Raw genomic sequence first — 12,478 nt, 5'->3', positions numbered from 1 at the left:
ACTTGAATCTCAGAGAGATCTAGTAACTTGCCACACAATTAGAAAGCAACAGAAGGAATTTAAAATTAGGCGTCCCTGATATGATAGGATATACTCTTTCCACTATACCATACTGCTAACACGTAGACACACTGTTCAGGGAAAGAAAATGAGCTCTTTTGTTTCGGCTGTCCTTGTAAAAATTGGGCTTAAAAACTTAGGTGACCACATTTGCATAACTACATCCTTAAAGTTATTAACAAGAGGTGAGGGAGTTCGTGTTCCTAAAGAGGTAATGGTGTCACTTTACATGTGGGGAATTGTTTGCATTGTGAGGATACAATGAGGTAAATAGAACAGACTAAGGATAGAGAGAGGCTCAGGGAAGGACATCACAGATAAGCCAATTAGGAAAGATGCTAGAAAATCTATGACATCAGAAGCAAGAAGGAGATACAAGCATTTCCACCAGAGGGAAATGTGGGACTACCATGAAAGATAGAGTAGGGTCATAAGTGTCACCTGTTTCCAGATATGTAAATGTTGCAGCAGGACTGGGGCCTCCCCACAACATTTGGAAAGAAACACTTCCTGTGACTTGCATGGTTCAGTCCCAGAATTCTCAGGCACAATCTTCTTATTCTTTTATTGGCCCAATCCTGTAATTCCTACTCTCACCTTCTTTAACGAACTCCCAAATATCATCCTTAACACCTCTCAGGGGTCATTAGTAATAGCCTGTTAGTGAAACCAAAACACATTAGCTCTCTGGGCTATTGTTTCCTTTCAGCTCATCTGACTGCTAAAGAAAGCAACCAATACCCTTATAAGGACTTCTAACAGAAGGCTCCACCACAGCAGTTCACAGGGGAGCTTCTCCTGAGAACTGGATGCTCCCATCACTGGATAAACTGAGAGTCATTTCTCCAGGGACTAAGCCCTTGGAAATCCCAGTTCTCACCTTTTTTGTTGCCGTTGTTGTATGTAATATGTTTCTCTCATAGTCTCCACTGCAATGCCAGACCTCCACTGCTGTTATAGAACCGAACTGGGGTCTGTCCGCCTGGCACAGTAAGACCAGATATCCACACTGAAGTTTGCAGTGGGAGAAAGGAGGGCATTTATTTCCAGGGTGCCAAGCAAAGAGGAGTAGGGAGCTAACACTTAAATCCTGACCTCTCCAGAGGCTTGAAGATAAGGGATTTTAAAGGCAGTGGTACATTTCTGGAAAGCCAAAATTATAAATTAATAAATGGTGGCTACATATTGATTTTAACCTAAAAGGGCAGGATGTCTGGAAGTAGGAGCTTACAGGTTATATGTAGATTCAAAGATTTGCTGAATTGCAATTGGTTAAGGAGGAGAAGCTTTGTTTTAGAATCTGGGGTCAGCAGAAAAAAATGTTAGCTCTGGCTTTTGGGTGTGACTCCTTTCAGGTCCCTCAGGGAGAAATTGAGAGCAAAGAAGAGCATCAGGGTTGAGTCCATTCATTGGGATCCAGGTTTCTGAAAAACAACTTCGAAACATATGCTAAGATGTTTTCTTTAGTTTCTATAGGGGCACCAAACATCCCATGGTTCTAGGTTCCTTGGCTATTGTTTCAGGCTACTATTACTTTCTTGTTTATCAAGTTGATTATTTACTTTTCAGGGCTCTCTAGGTGCCAGGAATGTCCCTTGAAGGAATCCAAAATTTTACGTTATTTCCATGCTTTTGGTACGGAGGACACAGGTTCTTAAGAGGGCATTCCTATTTCGTCTCACTCCTAAGGCTTCCAATTGGTAAATCTGGTAAGAGAATAAAAATTTGTCTATTTATCCATCCTTCCATCCGACCATCCTTCCATCCTCCTGTCTATCTATTTTTGTTAACTCCTGGGATAATACTAGTAATCAGTTTGGAATATCTCTGTACTACAGAATATGCATAAGCAGGTATGCAGTTCAGACTTTTTACATGGAATATCACCAGAAACAAACACTCAAAAATTATTTCAGAGTCTAGAATTTGCTATAATGCATGTGAAGATGAACAGTAATTTTTATTAGATCAGTTTAGGAGAAAAACTGCATGCAATTTTTGTAAGATGTAAATACACAATTATGTGTTATTCATTATTTGGCACAACTTGTAGTTGTCAAAAAGTTATTACTTTTCTCTCTTCTAGACCCACCTCTATGCATAAGACTTCTTTTTTTATCCTCAGGCTGAACTTTCCCTCCAGACATCCAGAGAAAGCAAGGCACGCTTCTGTTTGAAACACTACCTTATCCCCTGGACTCCATGTGCAAATTGACCTCAAAGTCCCTTGAACTGTGACTCACATTTTATCTGCTACAGTCAAATTTGATCTGCTTTTATCTCAATCCCAATCTCAATGAGCATATCCCGGGTTTACCTCTAATTACAGTATTATGTATTATATATGTAGTGTTTATATTTATGTGTATTATATTTATAGATATAGTATTATATAAGTATCTTTTCTAATAACCACAACTTTATTTATATCCTTTTGTAGTTTTTATTTACCAAGTAGGTGTTACTGTAGTAGATTCACATTTCAGCTACCTTGCCTCAGGGTCATGATTTCCTCTGGCATTATGAGAGTTACTCTCCTACATTTCTGTTTTACACCACGAACCCTGTTAAACAGGGATAGCCCAGCTTGATTTGTAAGAAGAGGTAGTTTCTACAAAAAAATTGATGGGCTTTAAATTTTGAAAACTATTTTGTGGCAAATATCACCACAGGGCTTTGAAAACTCCAAATGAAAACTAAAGAATCAGTATTTTAGAATTTGCCATTTTAAGACCTTATTGAAGATGTAGGAAATAAGACAAAGGGACAGCAGAAGTTAAAGAAGTAAAAATACATTAAAAAAGTAAAAGTTTAAGGTCACTTGTAGGATAGAGGCTAAAAATCAAAAGAACAATTGATAGCAGAATGTTAAAGATCCTGGCCGTGACTCCAAACCTCAGTTATTTCAATGTAGTTATCCTACCACATTTTTTTAAGGTTTTGCCCATTTTGTATTCATATGGAATACCACATGGAGCTTGTGTGTGTGTGAGAGACTCAAATCTGCTATTACCCAATCTCACTAACACATTTTCTTTAAATTGCCCTGCAATTCCCAGTGACTTCAACTTCAATTTAATACCAGAATAATTGACTCCTGGTTAATTCCGAACTTCATTCACAGAGAAGAGACTGATAATGTGTACTGTATTTTCTGAAAGCCAGGCTGACTGTGCTCAGAGGGAGCTTGACTTTGTATCTTATCTTCAGGCCAGAAATCTTGAGTTCTGTTGAACACAGGGAAGCAAGAGTCGCAAATGTTATGCATCAGCAAGAAGGCATTTACCAGATGCCAGTGTCATGCTTCCTACTCTCCAGAACTGTAAGAAATAAGTTTATTTTTATTATAAATTACCCAGTTTATGGTGTTCTGTGACAGCAACAGAAAACAGACTGTAAGACATTATGTGTAGAAAACTCAGATTTATTAAATGTTAACATATTGCTATATTTGTTCCAGATCATGCATTGTAAAATAAATAAAACATCATAAATACAGCTAAGACTCCATTCCTTATTTCTTGTCCCTTCTTTTCCAGAGGTAACCACCATTCTGATGTTAATGTTTATCAGTTTCAAACACATTTTTTTAAATGCACATACTATCATTTGTATATCTTCTAATTTGCATACATATCATCACACTCTTAAATATCATTTTATCACTCAATCTATTGATCTTTTTAGTTATACGTATTGCGATACATGAAGCTCTGACTGATTCATTTTAACTGTTATGCAGCATTCCACTTTACTAATTAAAGATATATACTTGTTACTCTATTAAGAGATGGTTAGGTAGGTTGTTGTCATTTTCCTTCTATTTTAGAAATACAGTAATTACCCTTCTTTGGCAAGTTTTGGGAAAATTTTATAAATACATATCTAGAGGTCTACTCTTTTAGATACATAGTAGAATCAATGGGTATCTTTAGCCCTACAAAATTCTGACAAATTGCTTTCCAAAGTTTTGGTAGCAATTCATACTCTTACCAAAAAGGCTCTCTTATCTTTACCATAGTATCACTCTTAAATTTTACAAATTGATAGTGTATAGGATGGTATATAATCATGTATTTTTAACTTGTTTTTCTCTAATTACTAAAAGAATAAAGCATCTTTTAATAGTTCACTTATTATTACCTCTACATCTTTTTGTTGGTCTTATTAAGGGCCTGGGAAGTGAGCAAGGTAGAGAACAAACACAAGAGTCCAACCAGTAAGTTACAAAAATAAGTGGCTCCTGCCTAACGATAGCCTGGATATTGCATTTATAATAGAAACATATATTATAAAGATATAATATACTTATATATTATATATACTTATATATAATATAAATATATAATATATAATATATACATATATAATATATAATATACTTATATATTATATAATAGATAATTTACATATAATTATATATTATATAAAATTTATATGTTATATAAATATACAATATACTATTTATGTATAATTATATACATTATATATTATATATACATGTATAATTATATATAATATATAAATATTATAAATACTATAAATATATACTTCTGTTATAAATTACACACACATAAATGTATGTGTAATAGCTTACATTGACCCTGTTGCCTTTGTATCACAGTATTCATCCTAGCAATTCTTATGTACTTATTCTGCCCTTCTTAAATTAAATATTCTGCCCTTCTTAAAATAATTGTCAAAGAGAAAAACAAAAACATAAAAGTAATTTGAAATAATGGAGTATATTTCTCTCAAAATTGTGATGAATGAGAAAACTCTCACATGCCTCTCTGGGATAAAATGACCCTTTGAATATTTAAGTGAGTTAGGAAGACATGATAAATTTAATTAACGAGCAACAACTGAAATACAAAGGAAAGCCAGCATGGCCAAAGTCTATCAGCTATTTCTGAGAGAGAAAAACTAACATGACTATGAAATAGCTTCTTATTTTTAATTAAAGAACTATAAATCATATAAGATTTTACTGTGGGGTATCTTTTTAGAGCAAGTCTTCTACTATTGTATCTCATGGAAATTTAAAAATAGAAAATCTTATTTTCTCCATTCACTGTCATTACTTTTGGTATTAATTGCCATAGATACTGTGGATATATAGGATGAAATGTTTCAAACAAGTGCAATTACTATGGCAGCTCTGCAGTTTATGACATTTTATATTTTTCCCTGATTTATATGCTTTTAGGTCACCCATTAACATGCTTTGTTGCATTCCATATAAAATGAAATGGGATCAATGCACATCTTAAACTCATTATGCTGATATTACAAATGCAAATTGCCTGCTACCTACAGAGTAGTTAAATATCATCCTGCAGTTTCCTGTTACTTATGAACAATTTAGAAATAACATCTGCAATTTTAAATATGTTTTCTTTGTCTACTCAACCTTGCAGTGTTCCCAAATACATGCCATATCTTGGAGAAAGACTTACAAAGTCAAACAGACCACGATCCCTTTGCTTGCCAGATTACTGAGTTAGAAATGAGAATCCATAGCCACTGTGTTCAAGTTACAATACTAGGAAATTCTCAATAGCTTTATTATACATTTGATTGTTGAAGTGTCAACACAAACACCTTGCTGTCCACACAGAGGGGCCATACTTCCCAGCAGGTGACTTTTGGTTTTTACAGCCTCTCATGACAGAGTAGCAAGCATTGAATATCCCAGGGCATTCCAAAGTGATGCTTTGTGAAGCTTCTCCCACCAGCAGCATTACAAAAAGGTACTGATCAGAAAATAAATAGCCAATTTGACCACAATGTGTAATAGCAATTCCAGGATAATATGGATTTCAAAAGCATAATTATGGAACTAACTCTTTAAAAATATTGTATGAGATGTCTAAGTAATTAATATGAGGACATACTCTATTCTTAATCATCAGAAAAAAAGCTTGATTCCTTTACCTCTCTTGGGTCTCACCCTACTCAAGTATAAGGCTCAGGATTTGATTAATAATTTGGGTTTTCCTCCTCGGGTTTGGGACTTCATTTGATCTCTCAATAAATGACAATGTATAGCTGGTTTTCTTTTCAAAAAGTATTTTTCTTATTTCTTCCTTATATATCTGCTACTAGTCTACTTGTACATGCTCCTTCCTAGATCTCATGTCCTGTGAACCTCCCAAAGCAGCAATTCGCTCATTTGATAAGCTCATCAATGCTTTTACGCCAATGGAAGGATAGGAAAGGAGATAATCACTAATGACCTACATTTTAGAGTTTTCTTTGCATATTTCTTTCCTGTTGTCCAATAAAGATGATTTTAATTGGAAAGTTCAAGCCTGAGAGAAGAGAAAAACAGTGAGTGGGTTGGTAGTACAAAAAAAGTGGCATTTTGGGATAGATAGGGCCTTGAAGATACTTTAGGGGTTATTTCTTTAATTTCTTTTACTATAGTATATGTAATGGTGATCCCAATAATGATACAATTCAAAATGCATTGTCCCTTTATTGTATCATAATAAAAATTTGTAATTAAGTTTATCTAGTGAAGTATTAATAAAGACATTGTACTGGTTTGCTAGGGCTACCATAGCAAAATACCACAGACTTGGTGGCTTAAATAACAGAATCTTATTTTCCCACCGTTCTGGAGGCTGGAAGTCCATGATCAAGGTGTGGTAGGTTGGTATCTCCTGAGGCCTCTCTTCTTGGCTTGAAGATGGTCCATTCCTTACCATGTCCTCACATGAGCTTTCGTTTGTGTACATGAATCCCTGGTCTTTGTGTGTACAAATTTCCTTTTATAAGGACACTAGTGAGATTAGATTTGAGCACAACCTAATCACCTCATTTGAACTTAATCACCGCTTTAAGGTTTTATCTTCAAATGCATTCACATTCTGTGATATTAGGGGCTAGAGCTTCAACAGATGAATTTAGGAGGAACACAGTTCAGCCCATAAGCAACCTGAAAATCTTGCGCTCCATTTTGAATGCTTCACTTTAAAAGGAATTTTGACAAAACAGCGTATATGCATGGAGTTGTGACATAGTTTTGAATTCTGGTCATTCTTTCTTACAGAATATAGTTAAACAAATTGGTAACAACAAATATTTAGCAGTAATACAATGTGTCCCTGTCTAACAAATCTGACTGGCATTAACTAATTAGCACGTTCCAAGCCTGGACGTGGTTTCTGAGTACTTTTCACTCCTGCTTTCTTGGCTGTTGCTAATAATTGAAAAGAATTGGTACATAAAAAGAAACTTATCTAATTCACATCTTAAACTGGAGGACATAAAATTAAAAACATATACTGTAAATAAGTTAATATATTTGTGTTATTCCTCCATACCTAAACACTATTGTATTAATACAGCCTATAAGCATGGGTGCTCAGTGTTCTTCAAAAATAGTATGTATTATTGGCATTTATGTGGACAAATTCATTGTGCTGTACTCTGCATTGGCTACTGCTGCGTTGTTTCCTACTCTGCACCGGCTACTCCTAAATGTTTGCAATATTCCGCAGTCATTTTGACAACCAAAACCGTCCCTTCATGTTTCCAAATGTCTCTTGAGGTAGGTTCTGCTACAATTATGAAGTGCAAAAAGCTACCAATGCAGTCATATTGCATTATAATAATATCATCTCAAATCCTTTAAGATTTTTCAAAAGTTGTGTTTCTCAACCTGCTTTGCTTGTTCTCAGAGTTTTGTAGGTATGGTTGTTAAATGTTATCTTGCTGATTTAGCAATGTATACCAGATTTTGAAAAAGTTTGCCATTTGACCCTGCATCTCCATTTCTAGAAATTGAATATGTATACAGGCAAGTATATAGAGATGAATGCACACAGGTATTATCAAAACATTCTTGATCATGATAACACATTTCAATCTACTAAATGTTTGTGCAGAGTCCATTGTTAATTATAGTATATCTACCTAGTGGAATACCATGTAGTCACCATGATGTTGAATGACACATAAATTTATTAACCTGGAAAGATGATAATTCAGAAAACAGTACAATAAAATAATATTCCAATATGTTACAAAGTGTGTGTATAACAATACACAGGATAAAAAAAATTGTATTGTTTTAAAATTTATTGTTTCATGGTACTAGAAAACAATAAGTTATGTTAGGTTATTTAATGTATGTGTATTAGGGCTGGCATATAACTTTTTGTAATATGGCTCCTAGTTTTTTACAATAAATACTTATTACTGTTATAATCAGAAAAAAAATTTCTCATAATTTATCTTGTCATGTTTGTTTCATAATTTCACCCTAAGATCTTCTACATCCCAATTCAATCATTCAATGTATTTTTGTATCATTCCTAAACCTGAAAAAGAGTCTCCAAATCTTGACTCAAATTTTGAATAGACTCAACTACACAGGACTAAAGAAAGAACCTTAAGCTAAGTCACTAGAAAATCCCTTTATTAGCCAATACCCTTTTAGTAAAGTTACTCAACTATATGATTCACAAGAGTGTCAATAAAGATTTAGTGTAAATTGCCTTGTTGAGTTCCCCAAGTGATATATCAATTGCCTTGTCCTTATCCATTTAGAGTAGTAGTTATAAAATATTTTTAAAAGTACATAAAGCAAGGAAAATCAAGAGAGAGAGAAAGGAAGGAAGGAAAGAAGGAAGGTAGGAGGGTAGGAAGAGAGGAAAGCAAGAAAGTAAAGAAGGAAAAAAATGTGATAATTTGATTTGATTTATTTTTTTGTAAACCCATGCTGATCCCCTTCAATAAGCTGTTCTAGAATCTTTCCTGAATCTCTAATATGCTTCCCAACTACGTCATGATATTTTTTTGCCTTCAGATGTTGGCCTATGCCATCGTTTTCTTCTGAAAAGCTCTCTCAGCTCCCTGTCCCCTCCACACTTCTGTCCTGCCTTCCCCCACACATATACCTTCACATCTTAATTTTCATTTTTTAGTGGATCTTCTGGTAAGAAATTAAAATCTTTTACTTTATACTCTTTGGAATCCCATTTTGTAATATTTGCTTCTGCATTAACTGCTTATTTACTTGTATGTAATCTCTGGATCATAAACTCATTAAAGTTCAGGTTAGTTTTCTGTTTACCACCACATTCCTAACACCTAATACCATATCTGGCACATTGGTATAAATGATTACTGAATGACTAAATGGCTGAATAAAAAAATTAATCAATCAATATATTGCCCATAGTGAACATCAAAGTCACCAATAGTCTGGAGTTTATGGAATGGGTAACTTCATCTGCCTGTTTGCAGCTTTCTGGAATATTTCCATTCTCTAAAGAGCCTTTCCAAATTTTTAGACAGGGGCTTAGAATTAACATGTGAGACTTCTGAGCCCCCAGTATGTAATTCAGCTAAGTTTATAACCTTGAATTGACTCAAAGTTCTCAAAGCCTCTCTTGATTTTCCTGTACTTCAGTTTCCTTTTACCAGTATTTCTCCAGATGCTTTTTGTTCTGCAGAAATATTATTTATAATTCATATTTAATTGATTAAAATAATGAAAGTTATTATCAGAATTTAAACTCCTACAAAATAAGTTATTGATTTTAAAATTCTAAAGCAAAGTATGTTTTCTGAATTAATAGACACAAAGTCTTTGAATATTAGCATTTGGGAAAACAAGAGAAATTTGGTTAAAAAAAAAAAAAAACTATCAACTGACCCCGATAAATGTTGACCAGAAAGAATTAAATGATAACAGTAATAATGAGAATCACAAAAGCAACCAGGTCTGGTGTCTCGTCTCATATTTAAATACTCTCAACTGTAAAATCCATTATAAACTGTGAAATTACAATTGTTTCCCAGCAGAAAGTGATCATTAATAGCGCTGGTGACCAATTCCTAATTTAGATAGAATTTTAAAGACCTGCCCCTAAACAGGGATTTTATTATGAGCACTTTTTTTGGTTCACAAACACCAGCTATTCTCAAATAGTTTATTTAACATGTCAACATTGTCTAGTAAGTATTAACCATTTTATTGCCCAGAGGTTACAAAGGGGCTTGTTTGACATTAGCTTGCATTTGCCCTCACAATTCCAAAGACTTTTTTCAAAGAAGATAATCAGCATAGAGAGATATTAGAAAGGAGTACGCAAATGCAGAGGTGAATACGAGGTCACGCTCATGACTTTCTGAAGCAATAGCAAAAGCAAAAGGAAAAAAGATCACAAAGAAAATTTAAAAATGGTCTTTTAACAGAGACAAAAGCAGTTTACTTCCAGAGGCATGTTGTTTACTACTCTATTTAGAATATCATATCCCCAAATCTAGCTCACAAATCATGTTGCAAACATCTTTATAATTTAAATATATAGCCCAGTTAATTCTGAAGCACAAATGTGTAAATTTCCCTCACTTCCTTGACTTGAAGAGTGAATATTTTCTCATGTTGTACGTGAAAAGAATTCCTGAAGGATTTTTATGAACGTAGAACTGTAGGTCTCACCAACGCTTCCATACTAAGCAAGCTGGTAAGATCAATAACAAAGAATAACAGTCTTGAAGCAACCAAACAAATAGGAATTTGGTAGGATCACAATGGGATGATCACTTAGTCCTTTGAGGGAGTGTGGATAAAAGAATAAACATCTGGGGTTATGGGTTACTATAGTTCTCTATTTTAAATCTTTATTTTCCTTACTTTTCACAATTTTTATGTATTATGTTTGCCATTGTAAAGAAAATTAAATATTTTGCTATGGCTGTCGAGAGTGGAGTGAAATATCTAAGCTGGGGTACATATGAATAAAGGTAGATTGAAAAGGCTTGGGCTAAATTGCGTTAAAGATTGTTTTAAACAATGAGTCAAAAAGAGATTGGGGAAAAGAAAAAGTCATTTGATCAGATAATAAGTGTCTTCTAAAAAGCAAATTGCTGATAGAGAGAATCGATTATTTCTATTTATGGCAAAGGGCAAAGAGTGGGGTTTTTCATGAATAATTCTGGGGTCATTTTTATCTAACATCTTATAAATGATCCGAAGCAGAAGTGCAGAGTAAAATCTCACAGTTCAGAAGCACGCAAGTCTTCCAGAGAGTGAAGTGACAAGTGAATGAAGATAAGCAGTAGTAAATTTCTCAGAATCTGCAAGGGACAGTGTAACAGACAGAGAACCCTTTGAAGGTAGAGACCATGTAACTTCATTCCACTCTATCTCTAACTCCAATCGCATGGTGTGCACCCCAATATTTTTGCATAGAAAAAAGAAGGAAGTTTGTAAAGTGGAAAACCAAAAAGTTAAGTCAAGCAGAGCAATCTATGATACTAAAGAAGTATAATTAGTAAACTTAAGATCAGTCAGCTGTTATCTACAGCCCTGCAAAAGGACAAGAAAATAGATGGAGGAAGTGAGCTCAATATGCCCCTGGGACTAAGACCACAAAGTCAATTCAGTTCAATGCAGCAAAGATGGAGCACAGGAGGAGACCCTGGTATAGACAGACTTGAAGTGAGTGACAACAAAGTGGTCTGGATTAAATAATACCACTCGCCAGTTGAACGTAATTGAGCTCTTTACAATTCTCTAATTTAATTAGCTATTTGCACTTGGCTTACACTCTGATAAATCTTCATACTTACAGTAAAGCAACTTTATGAAAGACAATGGCCAGAGAAGTTAGAACAAGAGATTATTTTTTGAAAAATTTAGATTTTTTTTATTCTGAGATTTTTTTTTTAGCCTTGATTTTATAGATTGCATTTCCATGGCCACATTTGACATATTTCTCTGTCCCTTTGGTTTTCTCCAAATTGATAGTTTTACAGATTCCAGCAGATTTAGGTTCAACTTTAGCAAAAATACTGTTTGAGGATACATTTATTTTAAGGAGACTCTCAAATGTCTTCCAGAGGTCAATGAGATGTGCAAAAGGGAGTTCACTTAGATAATATCATTTTAGGGGTGTATTTCAGAAAAAAAATATAGCTCATAAATAAAAAATTTACTCATTTTACTCCAAATAGCTGTACAGATAATTCCAAAAATAGTTACAAAGACTTTTTTTTTAAAGCTCTGTCATTGAAATGAATGTAAGACACTCTCAAGGTGACAATTTTCTTGTGAGGTATGAAATTCCCTGTATGTTTGGAAAATTAATCCTTGTTGCTGTTGTTTTACTATTTTGTTTTATGATACTGATTCTCAAGAGTTTAAAGCCTAGTTGGGGATCCACAATAGACACAATAAAATAATTAAAGAATACAAACAAATGCACTAGAAGGTACTTAATAAAATGTCCTTGGAAGTAGGTGTCAATGCCTTAATAATCTTGTGTGTTGTCAGGCCCGAGGGCCTCTTCCATTCTTGTCAGGGGGAGTGCTAGCCTTCTCTCCTTTCATACAACACAGTAAAATATCCTTGGGAAGAACTAATTCTCACCAAGAAAAGAGAGAGTATTTTCTATAT

At 34.1% G+C, this 12,478-nt stretch overlaps 1 long non-coding RNA gene and 1 other non-coding gene across 6 annotated transcripts in view; both read right to left on the bottom strand.

The window, feature by feature from the left end:
• Positions 1-12,478, bottom strand: part of LOC114676434 (uncharacterized) — a 587,559-nt gene that overhangs the window by 494,156 nt on the left and 80,925 nt on the right. The gene's annotated exons all lie outside the window — the stretch shown is intronic.
• Positions 12,289-12,418, bottom strand: LOC114676606 (U6atac minor spliceosomal RNA). Its single transcript, XR_003727658.1, has one exon. It is a non-coding gene; the product is annotated as a U6atac minor spliceosomal RNA (small nuclear RNA).

The sequence above is a fragment of the Macaca mulatta genome, chromosome 2 (assembly GCF_049350105.2).
Source record: "Macaca mulatta isolate MMU2019108-1 chromosome 2, T2T-MMU8v2.0, whole genome shotgun sequence".
Classification (NCBI taxonomy): domain Eukaryota; kingdom Metazoa; phylum Chordata; class Mammalia; order Primates; family Cercopithecidae; genus Macaca; species Macaca mulatta.
The sequence above is the reverse complement of the archived record's forward strand: the minus strand, read 5'-3'. Positions and strand labels throughout refer to the sequence as shown.